Here is a 21,744-nt window from a genome sequence, read left to right as displayed (position 1 = left end):
AATGTCTGACATGTTCAGGCTACCGCTGATGTCTGACACGTTCAGGATACCGCTGATGTCTGACACGTTCAGGCAACCGCTAATGTCTGACCTGCTCAACCTACCGCTAATGTCTGACACGTTCAGGCTACCGCTAATATCTGACACATTCAGACTATCGCTCATGTCTGACACGTTCAGAATACCGCTAATGTCTGCCACATTCATACTAGTGTTTATGTCTGACACATTCAGTCAACCGCTGATGTCTGACATGTTCAAACTATCTCTGATGTCTGACACGTTCATGCCACCGCTTATATCTGGCACGTTCAGGTTTCCGCTAATGTCTGACATGTTTAGGCAACCACTTATGTCTGACACGTTCAGGCTACTGCTAATGTCTGACACGTTCATCCTAAAGCTTATGTTTGAGATGTTCAAGTAACCGCTTATGTCTGGCATGTTCAAGCTACCAATTATGCCTGACATGTTCAAGCTACTACGATTGTCTGACACGTTTAGGATATCGCTAATATCCGACACGTTTAGGCTATTACTTATGTCTTTCACGTTCTGACAATCGCTAATATCTGATTTGTCTATACTACTGCTATGGCTTGCATGTTCAGGCTATCGCTTATGTTTCACGCGTTCAGATTATCGCTAATGTCTGATACGTTTAGGCTACAGTTGTCTGACACGTTCAGACCAGCGCTCATGTCTTACACATTCAGGATACCGCTAATGTCAAACCCATTCAGGCTACCGCTTATGTCTGACATGTTCTGCCTACCGCTTATGTCTGACACGTTCTGGCTACCGCTTATGTCTGACACGTTCTGGCTACCGCTTTTGTCTGACACATACAGGCTACCGCTTATGTCTGACACGTTCAGGCTACTGCTAATATCTTAAACGTTCAGGTAACCGCTGATGTCTGACACGTTCAGGCTACCGCGGATGTTTGCCACGTTCAGGCAACCGATAATGTCTGACCTGCTCAGGCTACCGCTTATGTCTGACACGTTCAGGCAATCGTCGATGTCTTACACGTTCAGGCAACCGCTAATGTCTGACCTGCTCAGGCTACCGCTAATGTCTGACATGTTCAGGCTACCGCTGATGTCTGACATGTTCAGGCTACCGTAAATGTCTGACATGTTCTGGGTACCGCTGATGTCTGACACGTTCAGGATACCGCTGATGTCTGACACGTTCAGGCAACCGCCAATGTCTGACACGTTCAGGCTACCGCTAATATCTGACACATTCAGACTATCGCTCATGTCTGACACGTTCAGAATACCGCTTATGTCTGCCACATTCATACTACTGTTTATGTCTGACACATTCAGTCAATCACTGATGTCTGACATGTTCAAACTATCGCTGATGTCTGACACGTTCATGCTACCGCTTAGATCTGGCACGTTCAGGTTTCCGCTAATGTCTGACATGTTTAGGCAACAACTTATGTCTGACATGTTGAAGCTTCTTATTTTTGACACGTTCGCTAATTGCTGACATGGTCGCGCTAGCTACTGCTATTGTCTTGCACGTTCAGGCTACCGATAATGTCTGACACGTGCAGACTACCGCTTATTGTTGATTTGTTCTTTTGAAATGTATTAAGCATAATGTTAAAAAAATCGTTTTACAATGCATTCTTTATTTGTTTATTTAGTTACATATTTGTACATGTCTCCGCTCAGAAACAATGTTGTACACGGTCTAACACAGTATTAAATCAACTAACTAGAGAAAAATCTGTTATTTAAGGTCCAAAGTTAAAAAAACTTAGATCCAAGTTCTTAACACTTTCAACTGTAAAGGTTTTTCGTAGAGAAAAAAAACAAGCGCATTCCTATCGTTCACGGCCCGTAGCTATTCATTATGGATGTACCCCTGCATCTGCACGAGTATCTGCCGACAATCCTGCATGCCATCTCCCTAAGTTGGCAATTCATACAACATCGATGCAGCGTGCCTCTTCTTTGAGCATTGACGTCGGTAACAACGCTAGCAAGGATCGCGGCGATAAGAAACCAGTCAGCCTCATTTTGCTTCCGGTGGTTAAATTCCTTCAAAATGTTGTCTGAAAAACAAATGTGTGAATAAGAATAATTAGAATTAAGGGAAATATACGATCCAATTTTTTTAGAGCAAGATATTCATCAAAATTCAATATGAGCGGTTCAAGTCCATTTCCTTATAAGTGATATCTGATTAATAATTTTACAAGAATTTTGTCTCCAGTTCAATAATATGTTATTTTGTGTAAGATATATAACTACAAATTATATAAAGACATAAAAAAAAACATGTGTTGTTTCATTTCTTTATCTAAAAAATATGCCACTTTTTGAAACTTTCATCGATAAATTGATCGACTCCGGTGCTTCTTTAAATCGTCATAACAACAAAAGTACTTAAGATTTTGACCTCAAATTTTCGCCAAATTGTTTCTAATGGTGTAATCTATAAATAACTACCAAAAAGAGCAAATGTCATTTTTGCACCTTTGTATCCCTTTTTACAGGCATTGACACATATAATGACCTACCAATGCGTGTTAAATACTGAAATAAAAATACTTACTGAACCAGTGTAAAACAACAACAACAACAACAACAGCAACAAGGGCAACAACAACAACAACAAGGGCAACAACAACAACAAGGGCAACAATAACAACAACAATTACAACAGCAACAACTAAAACAATAACACCAGTTTGTACCTTGTATGTATTCCTTTTCACACTCGCCTTGTTCAGCACAGAAATCAGAATGGCTGTTATATGAAAGTACAAGTGTTACAGGAAATACTTGAAGAGGTGCAAGGGCGGCGCTATGAATGTTATGTCAGAGCAATTTAGCTAGTTAGTTTAAATCACGTGAAGTTATGTGTACAAAGATCTTGAAAAATACACTTCGACTAAGAGATCTGGTGCTTACTAGAACTAATATACAAATTGTAGTAGACCGCAATGAGCTTATATTAGTAATGCGCTCTGATTGGACGTCATTTCAACCAATGAAATGCGACGATACATCATCAGGCCTAGAAAAAAACCCATTTGATTCGGGTTACCCGACCCTACCTCCGAAATAAACGCCGACCTTCCCGTTTTTACAATCAGTTGGTAAAAATGAAAATGTAAGCATTTGCTTTAGGTGTGTGTTTCAATATGTAGTTTAAAACTTTAAAACTTAAAACAGAATATAACATTACCACAATTATTCAATGATGAAATTTGACGTTCTTTACATAAAGACTAAAAAAGCATACCTTCTCTACCTGTTTTTTCAACAGTTTTGGATGTAACACTAACCAGCCCATTTTCCTCATCATCGTTATCATCATAATCATCATCACCAACTTAAAACAGATCTCAATTGAAAATATTCCGAAAATTGCATTTGCCTTAAGTGTTAGAAGCATCAGTTTTTGAACGTAAATATGAAAAACTGAAATCTGATCTTTTATCAGCAGTTTTATATCACTGGTTTCAAGACATGTACCCCATTACATGTAAAAAAAACAAAAACATATAAACAAACACCAACGTTAAAACGGTCAATCTGTGAGAGTGCAGCTATAAGGGTAAACGTCGTGTAACCGTGTACAAACGTCCATATATAACGCAAAGAATGGCCTATACTGTGATAAAAGAACAGACGTGGTATTCATTATATGCAACTTAAGTAAATCTTTGGATCATTCATCATTGACTCCATTCACTGTAATGGTCAGTGAATAATAACAAGTAATCCGATTAGCTACATCGTTCTTAGATCGAATTAAGACCAATTTTGAATACCAGTCCAGAACCAACTGTGAGTGTGGTATATAACGAGCTACGCACATCGGTTATTTTTTTGTGAAGATATAAATTTGGAGCCCAGCTGCAGACCTAATGAGATTGTTTATGTTAATAAGCTGCATTTGAAAATCAAGTCAAGCACAAACGGCTTCTAATTTCCGCTCGCTAAAGTAGAGTTAAATGTCCATTTATATTTAAGGAGGCTTTTTTTTCTCGAATGATTCAGACAATTATATTCTCAAGTAGTGCATGTTTGTTTTGTTTTTAGCAAAGTATGTTTTTTACATAATATTCTCATGCATTAAACTATTATTAGTTTAGTTTAAACATCTATTACTTTTACAGCAATTGTGAAACAAGTTATTGCAACATTATATTAATCACTCTCGTTGGCACGATGTTAAGCGAGAGTGTGGTTTTGTGTTGTGGGGGAAACCGGAGTACCCGGAGGAAACCCACTTGTCCGGCTTGGTGACCACATACCAAACTCTCATACGCCCAGGCAGGGAATCGAACCCGGGTCGCCTAGATGAGAAGCGAGTGCGTTTACCACTGCCCTAACCGGATAAGTAACTACAATTGATATAAATCTTGTTTGAAAATATGATTTAAACATTATATAAATGACGGACTAGAGTGAAGTGTTGTGGAATGCGACCGATTTTTTTATCCTAACTTTTTGATGGTTGCGCGGCATTCGGAGCTCAATATATGCTGCTATCATTTTAAAACCAAAAGAACGTATGATGGTGTAGAAGCTCCCTTTTTATTAGGGATTCGGAGGGTGAGTATTCCGGCTACAGTAACGCTGCAATGACCAAATGGTTTCATACACCGATCTACTACAATATAAAAACAATAAATCCTTGAATGTTGCATTGTTGGGTATCTAAGTCTGTGCATTCTGATAAACCTTTGGGCTGAGCAACCATCAGAACGGGAAGCTCTGTATGTCAGGGTATGGTATGCCAAGAAATAATCGATTTTCTTGCTCGCCCATCATTTAAATGATGTCTAAATCATATCTTCAAATAATGTTATAGTTTGAGGTATGATATTATAATGCAATGATACAATTGTCGGAAATATACTATTGTCTGCATCTGAACACACTTATTTTTATCATTATTTTACTCTATGATATCGAAATTGCCAAACAAAATACAGTTATAGCCTAAAAAGTATTTTTGTTATAGTGGGGTTCGAGCCCACGCCGGTAAAGTCAAGAAATATGAAGATAACAGCCGGCTAGTCCACTCGGCCACCGAGACTTCAAAATATGTGGTCGATATGTTGATCTGTTAATGATACATTGATAACATCGAGTATAATGTCAATCAACCAATCACGCAACACCGCAGCCGTACTTTTCAATCGCGTTGCTAACGCTAATGAAAATTGTGGTCTTCAAAGACGACACTTTTTATCAAAACCATATCAATATTTGCTGAAATGTTTCAGCTTTTAGTAATTTTGCTTAAACACTCCTTATGATTTGCCCAAACTTAATTAAGTTTTTAAAAAAAGCGCACCCCTTTACACAAATTGTTCTTGAACACTTCTAAAACTAGCCTACTGCCTGCAAGTCAATGTCACAAATATGAACGACATGCAAGCCGTTTATGCATGTTAACCTTAACGTTGTTAGCGGCATCGATGTTAACTTTTATTTGTGAACTACTTTTTGACGTGCTGATAATATTTAAATACAACAAGCACAGCTGAAACACTTGTCTCAAAATGTGTCAGAAGTATTGCAGACCACAAATGTGTCCGTGAACATTTTATAGAAGTTTAGGTTTGAAATTAAACTATGTCGTTAACTTGGTTAACAAAGTTCTGAACATTCACAACAATCAGTCCTGCCAGTGTGATTTCTAGCGAGCGTCGTTATAAAGTGTCGTGGGTAGCAATGCTTGTCTTTATTCAAGGAGTCCGACCGATACGATTAGGCAACAGTCAATTGTAACCACGCCCCCCCCCCCCCCCAGTAGCGGGGACTTTGACTTTCGGTCCAGCCAAGCCCGGGTAAAATCTCCGCTCTGCGGGGACGAACTGTTGGTCAAATCCCTGCCAAATGCCCCCGCACCCCAGGGACCCTGGATAAGGCAAATTCCCCGCTATGTTTTGCGCGAAGACAAAACCACCGCATTCACCCGGCACTCCGGGGCCACCTGAAAGGTAATCAAAGCACTGAAAGTGCTGAGGGACGGTGCCTCTGGTGTATGTGCAGAAAAACTATCAACTATTGACAGTTTGGTTATTTCAAGAGCCAAATTTCGTCATGCATGACTATTTTTTATGAATGCGTGTTAAGCAAACGATCACTTCGTACGAAGTTGCAAACGAAGATTTCTGCGAGAATTGTATTTGAAAAAAATGGTTGACCATTTCTTTTTTATTTTACTAATAACTTTCACGTTTTATGGATAATAGTAAAGATTTATGTATCTTCTATTTTACAGGTGCCAATCATAGAGTGTTTCTCTTTGCCTGCAATCAGGATACATCAACTGACCTTTGAACTGCGTTTTCCAACTTTGGATTCAAACGCATGCCCTCTTGGGTAGAAGGGTCAGACAAACACCTGTGGCTATATCACTATACTTTTTCAAGTCTCGCTCTACGAGTGATCATGATGTGAAATAAAACAAAATGCAGTCATCTTTTTGTCATATTAAATACGTTATTAACAAATAAAATATTTCAAACATTTTATTCATTCGTTATTTTGACAAACAGTATGAATAAACATACATGTATACCAATAGACAAACAAATAATTGGCAAAGAATGGGCACAAAAATATGAGAATATTTAAGTTGTAGATTTATGGTTAAAATTGATTTTAATGTGACAGAAAATGCCCCAATTTGCCAAAAAGCATTGAATATCAAAAGACAAAATTCTGCCCAAATGAGCATAGATCTGTGAGTTGCTGTTTGGTATTTGTTAATAAAAGTCATGATATATAACTCAAAGTTATAAAACAAAAATGTTGCAAACATTAAACAGTGGAGGATCTGATGTTTTGTTGAAATGATATACTTGTATAAGCTATTTAAACTGTATATGAGCAGATTCTTATGGAAATATGAGCTTTAAGTATTTCTTTATTCCAAAATGGTGACCTAGAAGGTTTAGTTCCTTGTATTGGCCAATGTTATATTGTTCACTTCACAGCTTGAGGTAAATGCAAGATATAATACAGTCAAGTTCAGAAACTGCTTAACAGTTATAATAATATACCCTTCCTCTCAATATGGTGTACATTTGTGGGAAGTTATATCAAATCCTTCAAAAGGTTAAAGAGACATGAAGCAGACACAATTTGTTACAGACGGACAGACAGACAACTCCAGCTAAAAGAATTAGTCTATTTCAGGAGGAGACGTGCTTAGCCAAATGGTTCTTGAGAAAAATTCATTGAAAATAATTTATAAAAAGTACAATAAACAGGCAGTCATAAAAGTTAACATGAACACTAACTTAGGCTTAGATGAGCTGGATGAAAAATGTGTTCAACAAAATAATTGAGAAGTTGCCCAAAATGTTACAGCTACATGTAAGAAATGAGCCAAGTATCAACAAGAGTGTTTGTCAAACATTATGCCCCCACCTGAGTGCCATGTCGTCAGGATTTTATGAACAATTGAATGAAATAAGCACGGACCGAAATGACAGCTGATTAGTCACTGACATTGGATGCCGTTGAGGCAGTTTTAAGATTATGACCATTCAAAGTGTGAGGATAGAGTGTGTTATGACCATGACCTTTGACTCTATGACCTCAAAATCCATATGAGTCATCAGCTGGTCTACAAAAAACTAAAAGTCAAGTTTGAGGGACATGGGTTCAGGCATTGACATGTTATCACACAGACAAACATTTTCGCATTCAAGGTAACTGTGAACTTGACATTTGTCCCAATGACTCCTAAAATCAATAAGCGCCATCTCCTTGTAAAGCCCAACTTCCATGTCAAGTTTGATGATCATAGGTTCAGGCATTGTTGAGATATCCCTGGGAGAGGATTTGTTATATTTTTTGCATTAAAGGTTATTGTGACCTTGACCTTGGCTTGATGACCCTCAAAGTCAAGAGGGGTCATCTACTGGTCAGGCCCAACCTTTATGTCAAGTTTGATGACCATTCAGACTGAATGGCATGATTGGTCCAGGAATTGTCCAGTTTGCTTTCAAGATCACTTTGACCTTTGACCCCTAAAATGAATAGGGGTCATCTACTGGTAAGGCCCAACCTCCGAGTCAAGTTTGAGGGCCATGGGTGCAGGCATTGTTGATTTATCACTTGGACAACCTTTTACCATTCAAGGTCACTGTGACCTTGATCTTTGGCTCGATGATCCCCAAAAACAATAGGGATCATCTACTAGTGAGGCCCAACTTCCATATCAAGGTCTAGGCATTGTTGAGTTATCACTCGGACAAGCTTTAAAATGAATTTACCATTCAAGGTCATTGTCACCTTGACCTTTGGTCTCATACGGTAGACGGTACCGACCTACCGACCGACATGTGCAAAGCAATATACCCCTCTTCTTCGAAGGGGGGCATAATAAAAAATGTCTTATTATGCACAACAGTAATTACATTGACAGAGACATTTTTCCTTTCAAGTATTTATAAATTGAGCAGTAGCTGAGTCCTTGGATGACCTAACAGTGCAGTATGTTGGTTATAATATTTGCTTCCTTTTTAAATGATATGCCAGCATGTATAAAGATGGTCTCTTCAACATCAAAGTCCACAGTAAATAGATTCATGTGAGTTGCAAGAAGACAGAATTTTCAAGTTTAAACAATTTACAATGTTGAACTGATGTAAATAGTTGCTCAGATCACAGCAAGGGTAAACTGAATCAGAATGAATCCATTGAAGGTGTTGAAACAGTTTTTGTTTGAAGGCTGTTCAATTCAAGCACAATCCTTTGATATGAGATGGTGGCATAAACTGTTTTGTGAATTCTGTCCTTAAAAAGTATTTGGTAGTCTCAAGTATCTCCTTGAAAAACAGTTAAGATGAATTTTGTAGAGATTGGAAAGTCTATTGCTCTTTCGGTAACTTTCACTCTAGGTTCTGAAGTATTTGTGACATGGCGCTGGGTCTCTGAAACGAATAACAAAAATTGCAAAAATAAACAATGATAAAAAAAAATTGAGTACATACCCGGTATATAAAATACTTTAAATTTACACTTTTTAACAGTCACAGAATATTTCACAGAGCCACTGTAAAATATGTATAATAAAACATCATTTGTTTTCTCAGTTAGATAAAGGGCACAACTCAAAATCACTTAAAGCCGGATTTATAGACCTAATAATTAGGACCTATACATCATATACAAATATAATACAATAACATTAGTGTATTGTCTCTGACATGATGGACGGCTATAATGATACCTTGAATTTGGTTCTTTGAAAACAGACTTATCTGCTAGAAATCATTAAAACCCGTTTTTATTTCTTTTGTTTTCTTTAAGGCTGCACTCTTACAGATTACCAGTTTTGATAATATTTTTTCTTTTGTCCAGGAATGAGCCAATTTTAAGTAAACATCTGAAAACCAGCGATACAAGAATGCTGACAAAAGATTTTATCGCAGTTTTTCATATTTCTGTCGCAAATTAATGTTTTTGAAAAATGCATAAAACATCAATTTTTTAAAAAAAATATGAAAACTTGCAATGTGATTTTTTCAGCAGTCTTATATCACTTGTTGCTATGCATTTTCACATGCAATGTTACATATATACAGTATCCAGTGATGTGGATCATTCCATAATTATATATGCGGCACATCTTCAATATTATAATTATAGAATGTGCATCAAACTATAAGCATGATAAGCTTAAAAGTTTGTATTAAATTGAGATTTGGTAAAAAAAAATATGCTACAAACTGACTGTAAATACATACATAATGCACGGTTTCCACTTGATTTGCTCTTGTGGTGTATTTACTTTTATCTTGCTTATAAATAACACAAGTAAACTGGAAATATGGAAATTTAGTTACCCATCCAGAAACCTGCAGTTCTGTGAAACATTCCATCCCGCCTAGTTACCAGCCTCTTGGATCCATGTCAAGATCTGAAATAAAAAATGAATAATCTATTTATTTATAAACAGGCTATTTTCTTTCTGAAGCTTAAAATATGGTTGACATTTTTCTTTAAATGCAAGGTGGTTTCTGTTTTAATAAAGCCATTGCTTGAGCTCAAGTAGTCATCAGTCGTGGGGTTCAAGATCTGAACCTGTCCCACTTTTGCACCCAGGTTTACCGACTAATACTATACCGTTCATGAGTGTGTCCCAGTACTAACCCACAAAGGTCAGATTGTTTGCAAATTAAGTTATCAGGAACAGTTTGTCCAGCTGGTTGAACAATTCAACTGCAAGCTTTAAGTTATTTTAAGTTCTAAGGGCCTGTGAGCCAAGTTGATAGAGCACAAACTTGCGAACAGGGAGTCCCCAGTCCAAGTCCCATTACTAGCTGCACTGTTTTCATAACCGCAAGAAAATTGAAAAAAAAAGTAGTTTGGGAAAAACAAGTCTCCCAACTGTGACCAATAGAGCTCATGCTTACCTTCTGGCTGCTCTGGATATTTTAAAAAATACTCTTTGACCCATCCCACCCCCGCATCCCCACCCCCATGCAACTTTTAAATTTATAAGCTTCAATGTTGATATAGAATTTCTGAACACTATAAGAGACATGATAATCTTGTAAATATAAGTCAAAGCAAGTTATCGAAAAATGATTAAAACTTTGACAGATGAAATGACAGATCAGTGTAAACACCGTCATAAAATCAGTCTGTTTTTAGCTTGTTTGTTTTACTTAAAACACCGTAAAATTCATATACCATGAGTCTAATGGTTGGATAGTATTTCAGTCTATATTCCAGTGTTCTTATCACAACAAAACTCTTGAAATGCATCGAAATAAGAGCATTTTGTTTTTCAAAACATTTTGACAGTTGGAGCGAGGTTGCGTCCCCTGAAAATTTGGTCAAAACGGCGTCTTAACGATTTGTTAATTTACTCACGGATTGTAGATTCCACAGAGTTGTCTTCTGTCATGATTTTGTGTAAATACGCCATAATAAATGAACGATCGCCAATATAGAATATATCTGTTGTTGTGGCGGCCATATTTTAGTCTACAGTACGAAGTTCGTACGCCACCCTAAGAGCTTTCGTAGAAATTTTCGTAGATCTACGAAGAAACAGGACTGGTGCTTGTTCGTACGAAATTCTTAATAAAACGCGGCTAAACAGCCTGAGATACATCGTACAAAGTTCGTAAGCAAAACTGACTTCGTACGAAGTTTAATAAAACTGGCCCTTATTCTAGTAAAGCTTGGAGTCCGGATTTATTCTAGCAAGTAATTTGGTTGACCAGTGCCAAAAAAAGGAAAAAGTCCAATGTCATTAAATGTAACGGTCAGCTCGCGCAGGAAAAAATCAAGATAAAATAAATCATGCATTCTTAAGTAATGTTTTTTAAACATATCCTTTGTGCTTTACAATTATAGATTTATTGCATAATTATTAATGTTCTTGTAAGCTATTGAATATTACTGGTGTTTTAAGCATTGAAAAACCGCACTCTTTCTTCGACCGAGACAGCCGGTAAATCGGTTTGTAACTTTTCAGCCGATTGCCCCTACTATGAACGCTGCCCTGAGCGGGCACCGTCCAAAAACACAGCCCATTTCCCATACTATCCCCGGTATACCCCCGGACCTGGGGGAGGGGGCGTGGTTACAATTGGCTGGTGCATTAGGCTGTGCTCGGATTCGGATCTCCCCAGACATTTTCCATCGAAGACAACCTTTAGAAGCCTAGTAGTTCGTGAACATTTGAATATAGTATAAATGAATTGTAGTGTTTTAACGTGTTTATCGTATACCTAATTTTAAACTGATTGCTAGTAAGCACCATCATTTGTAGACGAGTTAGCTGATGATATAAAAGGATGTATAAAATTGTGCAAAAATAAGAACCTTTGAACATAATTAAGATTCCCTAGAATTAAGTCATTCAGTTTAACTGCTTAATTAAATTACTACGCGATCTACTTGCAGCGCACGTAAAAACTCGATTTCTGACATTGTAACCCGTCCATATACATCCGAGGTTGTTTTCGATAAAAATGGCCGAGGAGCTCCGAATAATGCACTTGGATTGCTTATATGTACTTGACATTCATACTTCAAGATCTGAAGGGCTTATATTAATGTGCGTGAAGTTAGCACCGTATCACCATATCACCGCGGGGATGCGGTGCTAGCACCGTATCACCATCAAAATCAATACAAAAAGAGCATTAATCTCGAGGAAACATGTAAGGCTCGTTCTCGCAGAAACGAGCAAGGGGACCATAGGGACCTATGTCACTGTGTAGCCGAGACCTGGCCCTAGGTGATGGCACATGTGAATACCCTAGGATTTTAGGCAGGCTATGCGGGATAGGGACATGAACAAGATCCCCCATGCCAATTTGGCCCATATTCAGACACTGTTATGGTGCGGATGCCTTAAAAACGAGCAAGGGGACCAATGGCACTGTATCCAAGGGTTACCTGGCGGTGTGATACATTCGGGGAAACTGTTAATACTACGAGGATTTTAGTCTGGCCCCGTCCTTAGCACAACATTGTGCGTATATGGGCAATATAAGCCCTACTGACCCCCACCATACATGTAAGGCTCGTTCTCGCAGAAACGAGCAAGGGGACCATAGGGACCTATGTCACTGTGTAGCCGAGACCTGGCCCTAGGTGATGGCACATGTGAATTCCCTAGGATTTTAGGCAGGCTATGCGGGATAGGGACAAACTGACCCGAAATTTTTACATAGGTAACATAACGTTAAGTGTAGGGATGAACTAGGCCACGAGGCTTTCATTATGATCAATTTATATCGCTGGAGCTGTTGTACTGAATAGCCAAAAATAGAGCTCGAAAATCGAAATTTGCTGCTGCAAAAGCCAATTTGGGACGGACTGACCCGATTATTTGACTAAGGGGTCCCTAACAGAATGTGTAGTGATGAACTAGGTTCAGGACCTATAATGTGAACTATAGATACTAATAATACGCTTTCATGGCTCATGTTGTAGGCATTGACACGTTTGCTTAAAATTATCATGGCTATTGCCACTATGCTGGAGTGGTTGGCATTTGGAATTTCTCAACTTCATATACCATTGTATTCGGAAAAGTCTGGTTTGAGCACATTAACACGTGAGCATTGTCTTATGCCTCGATATATTGTGATGGCTCATGTTCGTGGCATTCACGAGTTTATGTTCAATTACCATGAAAATTGCCAATTTGGAATCACTTCAACCTGCCATAGGCCAATGATCTTGGAAAACACTGGTCTGAGCATATTGAACGAACACATGAACATTCCTTTATACATCGCTAAGGTGTTTAAGCACACAACATGAAAATCCCGTGTCAATAGAAAAAAAAAACGTTATTTTGGTAAATGAAATGTTAATTATTTGTAAATAATGAATTTTATTGTATTTAAACAAAAGTTTGGTCAAAACTACAAAAGCGAGAGGGAAGAAAACGCACTTAGAAAGTATATATAACTGCATTCCAGGCATATGCAGTGATCTATTCTGCTTGTTAATGGAGAACACTGCGTTGGAGATTGATTAACACCGGGTTGCAGACATTAGGTTTAAAGCTGCACTCTCACAGAATTACCGTTGTTTTCCATTTTTATTTTTATTTTTTTGTCTTGGAATTGGAAAACATTGCGTAAATATCTGCTAACAAGTGATTAAAGACTGCTGACAAAAAATCAGATCACTCTTTGAGAGTGCAGCTTTAAAGCTTAGCTTCAGATTTGAAATTGAGGGTGTTTCTAGCACAGTTTCGAATTTAAATTGGCCCTGTATAATAAACAGTCGTAACATAGTACCTGTTTAACAAAAACAATAGCTTCATATTTTTTAGAGACAGATGTTGCCGAAATTTACCTTCAATGCCTTATAGATAGAAATTTGCCATCCCCGATTCGCATCTTACGATAAACAATCGAATCATGACCGAACGATTGACTGCTACCGAACATCCGTATTAACGGGGGGTACACAGGGGTAACATTTTGGATGGTATAAGAGGTGCAGGAGAGAAAACAGTGATTACTTACAGGGGAAAAGAGGGCCTTTCGTTAAGCAATGTTGTTGAGTATCCAATGTGTTTACTTTTAGATAAAGATAAGTAGCATTATCTTTATGTTTAGCTCTATTAACGTATGCTACATATATACAATATATTTCTTGAATAAATTACATTTAAAAATATGGTAACATTTTGTAAACTTATGAATGTGTTAGTATCCTTTCCTGAATGTGGCCATTTGAAGCGGTAATTTATCAAAGCCTGTCATTAATAAGCATACATCAAGTATATAAATATACATTTATCACAAATCAGCATTGCTCTCCGGGATACGACATTATGTAACGGCAAACATCTTCACCGTATTCCGGGATAGTTCCAAGCCTCTGCCATGTGTATGTATTACAAAATGCACAGTTTTAGAATTATTTTAGCCGCGCATTTTTTTAGGTGTTAACATATTTTAGGCTAACATGAGAGACGTCACATTCCCAATGTGACGCCATAAAATTAACGTTTCATGTCCATATAAATAAGCAAATAGTACACCAAAGTGCACAGTTCAATACTGAATTTAGACAAAATATTAGAGCGTAAGAACCCTCAAATCTCCTTATTCATTTATGCAGCGTATTCTATGCTTCAAGGGGAAGACAGATCAAGACTAAGTTGTGATCCCTAAAAAAGAAACCGAGTTTTATTTGAAAGAAATGAGCATAAAACACGGTATTTTTTTACCTTATTAGACTAAGTAGATCACAGTAAATCTTTTAGCACTCACCAATCATTTAATATTTTTGCGTTGTTCGCTATAAAATACACGGTTACAAATTTGCTATCAGTAATTAATATATTCCATAAATGCATTATTTACTAAGTAGTTAAAGGTTTATCAGTTAAAATTGATGTGTGTTATACATGTGTATGTATTGAATTTGATGAGAGTGTCACTTAAAGAAAAGCTAAATCGTAAGAGCGCGTGATCGCGTGGGATGCATGCACGAAGGTCATGTATTTTGGCGAGTGATTTTAGTGAAATCAGGATTATTACCTCATACATGACTTGTATTCCTTTTTCTTAAAATAAACATGCTTTATCATCGCATGATTATAAACATTAAAATAGATTTACAATGTATAACATACGTTTCTATAATTATACACATGTCTACATTAATATTTATGAGTCTGAAAAATATAAACAACAATTAAAACATATAAAATTGAACTTTTATAATCGTATGTCTGGTAATTAGTTGTTGTCGCTCCAATGATTTCTTTCACACTATGCTCAGATCAGACCAAGAAAGATAACTGCTTCTATTTTATAAAAAAAAACGCCTATACGAGTTACTTCCCTTGTTATTTTATAAGTGACATTTGCCGACCCATTCGTAACGACTCGGCCATTTACGGCAAGCTTCCAGATAAAAGGTTCAATTCTGTTGAATGCTGGTCGAGGTGTTCCGATTGTATCAGAACTTGCCGGACATTGTCGAGTAGTTACGATGAATTCGATTTCACCAGATTAATGCAGGCCTTTCAATATAAAATGGTCGACGCAGTCGTCGAAGCGTAGTACGGAATGCCGATAGGGCCATCGCCTATGAATGTGTTGATCTGAAACGCGATACTCGGTAGTACGACGATGAAAACGCAAAATCACGAAACTACGAAGGTGAAAACGCGACAGTACGATGATGAAAACGCGACAGTACGATAACGAAAACGCGATAATACGACAGTACGATGATGATAATACGATAAACTATCGTGTTCAAACACCTCCATTCTGTTTCGAAAGAAAGTGGCCGAGTTGTTCCAAATGAACGACGCTCTGCTAAAAAAAATATTGCCGGAGCATTACCCAAAAACCTTTGCCAAACAATACTTTGTCATGGAAACCGCTCTCATAAGAACAAAACTTTGAAAAAGTGAAACTTGACAGTTCCACGCCCTAACGAACAGACAGGAGAACAGCAAAGGATCAGTGTGTGTATACCACGTGATAAATTACGTCATATATGCTACGTCGGAAGGCAACATTTTGCTTGAAATAAAGACTTAAATCAAAAATAACTTTTCTTTTACTACAGCATTTTAAATAAAACAAAGGACAGTCTATGCCGCTTAAAGAGCCCCGCATTTCTTTTATTACCGAAGTTTCATAAGGTAATTAATTTTATCAAACACTTCGACAAAGCTGTACAGTGCTCCGTCAGACGGCCGTATTGTGAAAAGGTTTGTCGAAGTGTTTTAAGAAACTAAACTTTCAATCAAACTCTGGTAAAAGACCGAAGGCAGGGCTCCGTAGGCGGCGTAAACTGCGCTATATTTCATTTAAAATGGTGAGAAAATAGTAAAGTTATCTTTGTTTAAAGTCTTCATTCGAATCACAATATTGCCTTCCGACGTAGCATATATGACGTAATTTATCACGTGGTATACATACACTGAGGATGCATGATAGAATATTAAATGGGCCATTTTTGAACGCTCACTCCGCCCATTCTTTATCATTAAGAATTCACTTCATGTTATCTAACTATTACATTATGATCAACAAAAGACATTTTGGAATTGAATTTGCTTGAATGATTGCATGTCATAGAGAACATACTTAAGGAAGAAACGTAAATGCTTAATTTGTATTTGAAAAAATGTAACATAAAAATTTAAATAGTAGTTCCAAGTATATGATAGAGTTCATTTTGGCGATCCACAGAAAATTGAGCAACGAGGCCGCAAGTCGAGAAAGCTGTCATCATTTTCTGTAGAACGCTGAAATGAACTCTTATTTGGTGTCCGCACTCAGTTGAGCCACTAGCTCCGACCTTTGTGTAGTCACCAGGTATTTTGGCGCGAAAGTTAATTGAATGTAGGGCGATGGTAAATTGTCACGGCTAAGTGAATATTTTGTTAAAGAAAATAAAATGGATTGGACATGTACAAAAATGGAAAAGCACCAAACATGAACGTTTATAATACTTTTCGTTTGAAAATCAACGAAATGGTGATATAAGGGTCATTATAATTAAATAGGTGTGCTTGCATAGTACAGAAGTCTACTCAATACACTGTAAATAAAAAATAGCATTATTCCTGAAACTTTTATACCTTGAGTATCTATTATTGCTTGATTTATCATTTGGAATAGAGATTTAAGCATAAACTGCTGCCCTATAGTTGAAAGGTCATTTTGGAAGAACTGTCATGGCGGACTGTGCAATTTTTAGAGTTTGTTTTTCAAGTGGAGAGATTTTTCTTAAGAATAACTTGACCCCCCCCCCCCCCCTTTTATTGGCTTAAAAGGTAATTTAAAGCTTGTACTTTAAGAATTTGTATGTTTATCAAAGTCTGCATTCGCTCGAAATGCCTTTAAATGTTGTCTAAAAATAATCATTTCACATTGAATTATAGAGGAAATGAAAATGGTGGTGTGTAACCTTTAGTTCAGGCAAACGATTATCTGCGGTATCACTGCTTTGAAGAAATAAAGAAATAATGGCTACATGCAGAAGCTTCATCATGTTGTTGAAGCTGTTCATAAAACCATCCATTTTATTTACTTCAAGCAAAACTTTCCAAACAGGTTTTCACCCCCCCCCCTTACCCTTGAAACCATAACTGAGACTAGTTTGGTGTCAACAAAAGCGCCCATATTTGGTGTTCGCACATATATGTAGGTCAATGACAATAGAGGATTTAGCCCATATAATGAAGATCCATATCATGCACAGCAGGTCTGACGGTGAAAACAAACAATTTTCTTCGAGTGCATATTTTGTGGTCTACGTGACTTGTTGAAGTCGACACGATCGCTCTGTCCTCTGCGCATGCGCGAAGTAACTTGTTTGCGGTTGTCTTGTTTTGTCATGAACCACAATTTAAAACATATGTGCCTTAAATAGCTATCAAGTCGTGGTTTGGTGCTCGCCCATATTTGTGTGTCACTGACGATAGAGGATGCACCCTATTTTATGTAGCCCTATATCATGTAGACTAGATTTGACGGTGAATACAAACATTTATTTTCGTAGAGAGCATTTTCAGTGCGTGTATACCACATGATAAATAACGTCATAAATGCTAGGTCGCAAGACACTATTTTGCTTCAAATGCAGACATTAAACAAAGATAACTTACTATTCATTCACCATATAAAATGAAACATAGCGCTGTCTGTGCCGCATACGGAGCCCCACCTTCGATCTTTTAATAGAGTTTGATTGAGAGTTTAGTTTCTAAAAACACTTCGCCAAACCTTTTCACAGAACGGCGCTTGATGGAGCACTATACCACGTGATAAATTACGTCATATTTTCTAAAGGCAACATTTTGCTTAAATTGAAGTCTTAAATCAAAGATAACTTTTCTTTTACAACACCATTTTAAATGAAACAAAGGGCAGTCTATGCCGCCTAAGGAACCTCGCATTTGTTTTATTACCGTAGTTTGATAAGTTGATTAGTTTCATCAAACACTTCGACAAACCTGTTTCCAAAATAATGTTTTGACAATACTCCGTCAGTGTGTACTTGTAGGTTTGTCGAAGTGTTTAAAGAAACTAAACTCTCAATCAAAATCTGGTTAAAGATCGAAGGCAGGGCTCCGCAAGCTGCGTAGACTGCGCTTGTTTCATTTAAAATGGTAAAGAAATAGTGAATCCGCCATGTTGTTTTCCAAAGTGGGCTAGTTTTCGGAAGAACGAACCGCATACGGAGGTAGTTTTGATAGTTTTAAGGAAAAACCCCATTTAATTTGAAACTGTTACAACAAATATACAGTCGCAACAAATATAAAACCAAAAGTTTATTACCACCCAAAACGCCCTGGGTATCACTGTAAAAGAGATTCAATCATTTCAATACGATGCAAGAGATCATTGAACAAACGGGCGCACTAGCGGATCCGGGGGGGGGGCGCACCCGGCGCACGCCCCCCCCCCCCTAAAATTCCCGGAGCTTACATGTTCTTTGGTATGGAAACAATAAAATATACTATATTTTCCTATTTTTTCTTCGCTCGCTTCGCTCGCTTCGCTCGCGTATCGTTAGACAACATTGCCTTTTGAGATGTACTCGTACACAACACAGAGTGCACGCAATTTAAACGTTCCCGCCTTCCCTTACTGTAATAATTCGGCACTATATAACATGATCATGTTGATGCGCCGTAAAACCCATACAAACAAACACATCAGTCAATTAATTTCCTTTGGGTACATTTATACGACAACAAATATGGATTGGATAGAAAAAAATGGATATTGAGGAAATTGTGAACATCTACGCCAGGAAATATCCTAGGCGCATGCTACTGATAGATCCATAGTGCGAATAGATACACATAGATAGCTATGCACTTAGAATATGTTGAATAGTAAAAGTATCTGAACATGGGTTCACAATTATACATGTATCTTCCCTCGTTTTTCCCGCTTAACGAAAATATACAAATTATATAAGCCACTTAGTCGTCCTAATAGAAACCTCGTTATGATATTAGAACTATAGGTATGCCCCTGGATCTGCTAGTGCAACCTTTAGAGTGATTAAAAGTTACGACCCCCCCCCCCCCTAACCCAAAATCCTGGATCCGCCCCTGGGGCGATAGCACGGAATGTTGTCAAATAAAACTACTCATTACTATTATATGGTGTCCGGTGGTTTATAGAGATCTATCATTGAAATAAAAATGGTATTTCTCTGTTTTGATAATCAAGCCCTACTCAAGTCGAAATCAAACTTGAGCGAGCACAGGACTGGGACACAAACGACTTCATTTCCAAAATGACGCCACGTTCGCATGCACTTTTCTAAATGAAAGCACTGAAAGGATGTAGGCGCGAGAAGCGTCGTTTTATTTTTTTAAATTCTGTTCACAAGCAATTAAAATCGAATCTAAAAAAATATTTTGAGTGGCCCAAACCGATAAGTGCCTGTCATTACGAACGAATAGGTAATGTAAATTGGTGATTTTAATACAATAAACCAGTTTTATAACAGTAACTGATAAACCTAAACATGTACGGCCTGGGATATATGGACATTGCTTTCATCTCGCATGTTTATTGATAGTTTAATGATAATTAAATTAAACCCGTTATTGGCCGAGAACGTTTTAACTAACTGTAGATAAAGTAAGGCAGGGTCTTTTTTTCTTTTTTTTCCCAATTAAAGATGTAAAGATTTCTGACATTGTAAACCGTCCACATTCATCCGAGGTTGCTTTTAATGGATACTTTGTATATACATGTTTAATAGCTTATGCAGTTTTACATTGGTTGATTGATATTATCACGTGATGCTACAAATGTTTTCAATGTACCGGCAGGGATTCGCTCCCCACTGAAACCAGGGTACTATGATTTTATTTTAATTGTATTTTTCTCTACAATTTCGCTATCAAATAGTAAAACAATGTATTATACGTGTTTTCAGAAGCAATACAAGGACAATTATGTTTGGCGCCAAAATATGAGCGAAACCATCTCAGATGAATATAGTCGACAAGCTCAGTGTGTGAAAAGCCTCCGTACCTGAAGAACAAACTGGTTGTTGATCATGTCCGTTTGAGGAGGCGCACTCATGCCCGTCCTGAGTTTGCTCACCCCATCTTCGATATCGTCGTTTTCAAGCTTTTCTCTGACACAGAGCGCTGATGAATCCACTCCGAGATTTTCCTTGGGCATTTCAAGTGTAGGCTCTTTAATACATAGACCATCAACGGGGAACGCTCTGATATAATCCTCTGCTTCGATGTATTCCCGTCTAATGCTGGGCGCATAATTTCCGGCTTTGGTCGCTTTGAAAGATTCTACCGCGTTGGTCGCTTTGAAAGATTCTACCGTGTTGGTCGCTTTGAAAGATTCTACCGCATTGGTCGCTTTGAAAGATTCTACCGCGTTGGTCGCTTTGAAAGATTCTGTCGCTTTGAAAGATTCTACCGCGTTGGTCGCTTTGAATGATTCTACCGCGTTGGTCGCTTTGAAAGATTCTACCGCGTTGGTCGCTTTGAAAAACACTTGAGTTTGAATCTCAGGTTTAACGCTCACCTCTTCGAATCTTCGACCGTTATTCTGTCGTCCGTTCTGATCAACGTTTATATCAACAGCGAAACCTTCAGAGAGGCGGTTTTCACGGTATGCTGCGAGAAACTGTTTGGTTTCCATGAATGATGTGCCCGCGATTGAATAGTTGTTCATACATGCTGTGGCCGCAACGTGGTTAGCGTATTCTACATTATGAGTATTGCTATTAGCAATTGCCCACGGATCGCGCGCCAACATTTTTCTTGCGTTGCTATCGTGAGCAGCCTTGTACGCCTCGTACTCTGGTATGTAAGACGATGGTGTGTTTATTTCCTTCAGAAAATTACTCAAATTTGTGTCGTACGCGCAACACGCACCCATGTTTGTTGGCTGGTCTCGTATCTATGACGTTAACGTCGTTTCAAACACGATGTTTAGTAAAAACGTCAAAAGACGTTGCAATTTGACGTTGTTTTTTGCACGTAGTTGGCGACTTTCTTTCGATGCATTTACTATAATAAAACTATGCGCGCTTTGATTATAACGTCGGTATTTCAACGGTACACTTTCTATTGTCACTTATTATCTGTAAAAATAAAAATCGCCTTCTTAAAGCAGCTGCTGCACTCTCACAGATTGAACGTTTTGTTAATTTTTTGTCTTGGAACGAGCCAATTTTTGCGAAAATACATGGAAACCAGGTATACAAGATGACAAAACATCAG

General features: G+C 37.8%; 2 long non-coding RNA genes across 2 annotated transcripts; both read right to left on the bottom strand.

The window, feature by feature from the left end:
- Positions 1 to 1,634: 1,634 nt before the first annotated feature.
- On the bottom strand, positions 1,635 to 2,923 carry LOC128217602 (uncharacterized). The gene is made up of 2 exons (XR_008258243.1): positions 2,723 to 2,923; positions 1,635 to 2,077 (listed from the first exon to the last, which is right to left on the bottom strand). It is a non-coding gene; the product is annotated as an uncharacterized LOC128217602 (long non-coding RNA).
- A 3,585-nt stretch (positions 2,924 to 6,508) lies between these two features.
- LOC128217603 (uncharacterized) lies at positions 6,509 to 10,838 on the bottom strand. The gene is made up of 3 exons (XR_008258244.1): positions 10,704 to 10,838; positions 9,854 to 9,927; positions 6,509 to 8,938 (listed from the first exon to the last, which is right to left on the bottom strand). It is a non-coding gene; the product is annotated as an uncharacterized LOC128217603 (long non-coding RNA).
- Between the last annotated feature and the right edge of the window lie 10,906 nt (positions 10,839 to 21,744).

Source organism: Mya arenaria, chromosome 14 (assembly GCF_026914265.1).
Source record: "Mya arenaria isolate MELC-2E11 chromosome 14, ASM2691426v1".
NCBI lineage: Eukaryota > Metazoa > Mollusca > Bivalvia > Myida > Myidae > Mya > Mya arenaria.
This window is presented reverse-complemented; position numbering and strand designations above follow the sequence as displayed.